The 2405-nt window shown below is 38.7% G+C and overlaps 1 pseudogene; it reads right to left on the bottom strand.

Moving 5' to 3' along the window:
* Positions 1 to 425: 425 nt before the first annotated feature.
* On the bottom strand, positions 426 to 1713 carry LOC102870730 (annotated as a pseudogene).
* Between the last annotated feature and the right edge of the window lie 692 nt (positions 1714 to 2405).

Below are 2405 nucleotides of genomic sequence, written 5' to 3'. Positions count from 1 at the left end.
GAAAAAAATATTAATTATTTTACAGTCATGTTAGAGGTCTTGTGGCCTAGAGGTAAGAAACTGCACTGTAATAACAAAGGCATGAGGTTCAAATTCACGAAATGCATCACAGGAGAAAATGGACATTCTCCTCCCCTGCTATTAACTGTGCGTGAATGACACACAGTAACACCATAAATATGTAAAATACAAATCATAGTATTTATCATATTTAAGCTTTTCTATGAGTTCTGAGATATAATTAATTACATGCCTTTTCATACTTTCTCTTGGCTTTTGTCAGTCCTTGACATTCTTTGACTCATACTTGTATCTGCTTTTATTGTCACATGACCATCATTCCTCAGTTTTTCTGTTTCTGGATATCTTTCCCTTTTAATAAAAAAAAAAAAAACTAAAACAGTCAAATAGACTTATATTGATCCTTACCCATATCATGGCAAAGCACCAAGAAGGTAACCTGGCATGCCTTGATGATGACCAACATACTGAACTTGAGGTGGCATTAGAGGTCTTGTTTCTTGTTGCGGTGGGATGCCTGGCTGTGGTGACATCATACCTCCAATTGATCCAACACGAGGATTACTAATGGGAGCTTGTCCTGGCCAAAGATTACACTGATATTTAGGTAACTTGCCCTTCCTGCCTGTGATATATCCTCACCTGAGTGGATCAATTTACTGGCTGTTCTGGTATTTGTAAGTGTAGCAGGCTTACTTGTTATTGAAACTGTTGGCTTAGCTGCAGTGCTATTTTTTGTACTAGTTGTTGATGCTGTTGACTGAGCATATACAGGTTGTATCAGCTTAGGGGAGCTCTGTAGTTCTTACAGGAATATTGTTTACAGGCTTTAAATTTGTACCAACCGGTCCTTGGATAGCTACCTGAGCCTGTCCAGCACTGAAGCAAAGAGGCTTAGTTACTGGAGGCTGTGTATCAGGAACTGTTGCTGTTGGTGCAGGTGGTCTATTAAGAATACCTGGTGCTGATGCAGCCTGTGCTTGAGCCATTGGAGGAATTTCAGGACATGGAAGAGAGGGAGGCATACCTGGCGGCATACCAGGCATTAGAGGTGATATTCATGGCCCAAATGGCATCATTCCACCCATTGGAATCTTTATGTTTACATCACAAAATGGACTGGGTGTATTTTCCCTGATGATGCAATTCAAGTGGCATTCTGGAATAACTGGTGGCATTTCTGGCCACAGTGGAGGAACACCTGGCATTCATGGAGGTATACCTGATGCATTCCTGATGCTCCTGCGACTGGTGGCAGACCTGTCTGGTCAATTGGAAGGAAATAACCCTGCTGAGGTGGTTGAAAAGAGGTTACAGAGTCATCATCATCGTATTCATCTGAATCGCCTTGCTGCTTCTTTTGTTGCAACTCTTGTGTTTTCTGTTCAAGAAGTCGTCATCTTTCATCCATGTCTTTTTTTCTGGAATACATTCCATAACGTAGATTTTCAATTCTAAGTCTGTTCTTCCAGGTATTGCATTTGGTACAGCATTTGGTACAGCATCTACTGGCTCTTTATGTACCTGCATACAATGAATAGCTAAGCCAGGTCTTGTGCATAATTTCCTATGACATATATGGCATTTAAAATGCTTTGCCTTTTGGTGCTTTATAAGGATCTTTTCATCATCAGTATCTCTATTAAAATATCAGCACCATGGCTTCAGCTGCTTTTTCTTCTTATGACCCATAACTTCGACCTACTGACTCAATATAGTATGCATAGCCAAAAACACATTTTCAGAAGATAATGATTTCCCTGTTTTTTGTGATACTTTCTCCCCGCCCCCCACTCCGCCTCATTAATTTCTTTATCTGGCCCCATGTAGGTATCTCAGCCTTTTTGGCTTCTGGTAATGGCTTTGGTGTGTTATGATTCTCCAATGGTGCCATGCTCATCCATTCCACAACTTATGCTTCATCTCAGGGTTTCACGTTTCTAGATAGTACCCACAGCATTTTGTGCCACCGAGCCAATTCCTTTTTGGTTTCCCAGTGTCTCCATATTATTTCTTTACACTGATTTGTATCCACAGTAATTTTAAATATAGGGAAATGATTAAAAAAATATTGCAGACAGTTGTTTCACACCCTTCACCTATTTTCCTCTGTTACAACTAGCTTATGTTATTTAATATCGTATTGTCATGCAAATCACTAAATCAATCAACCAAACAATAAAAAAAATAACAAAACCAGTTGTACACTTGCTCATTCTTAAAATCTAACTCTGGATAGGTTCAAACTTTCATACTTTCAATTACACACAAGGCATGCTTCCATTACCTAGGGACTGTAATTAAATAAATTTCATTCTATATTTGGTTTGTTAACTTTCAATTTTACAATAAATATTTATATATCAAATGATATTTCCATTTTA

The sequence above is a fragment of the Elephantulus edwardii genome, unplaced genomic scaffold, assembly GCF_000299155.1.
Source record: "Elephantulus edwardii isolate Elephantulus edwardi_28Jun2011 unplaced genomic scaffold, EleEdw1.0 scaffold00180, whole genome shotgun sequence".
NCBI classification, from domain to species: domain Eukaryota; kingdom Metazoa; phylum Chordata; class Mammalia; order Macroscelidea; family Macroscelididae; genus Elephantulus; species Elephantulus edwardii.
Note: the sequence above shows the minus strand (reverse complement) of the source record. Positions and strands in the feature narration are given on the sequence as shown.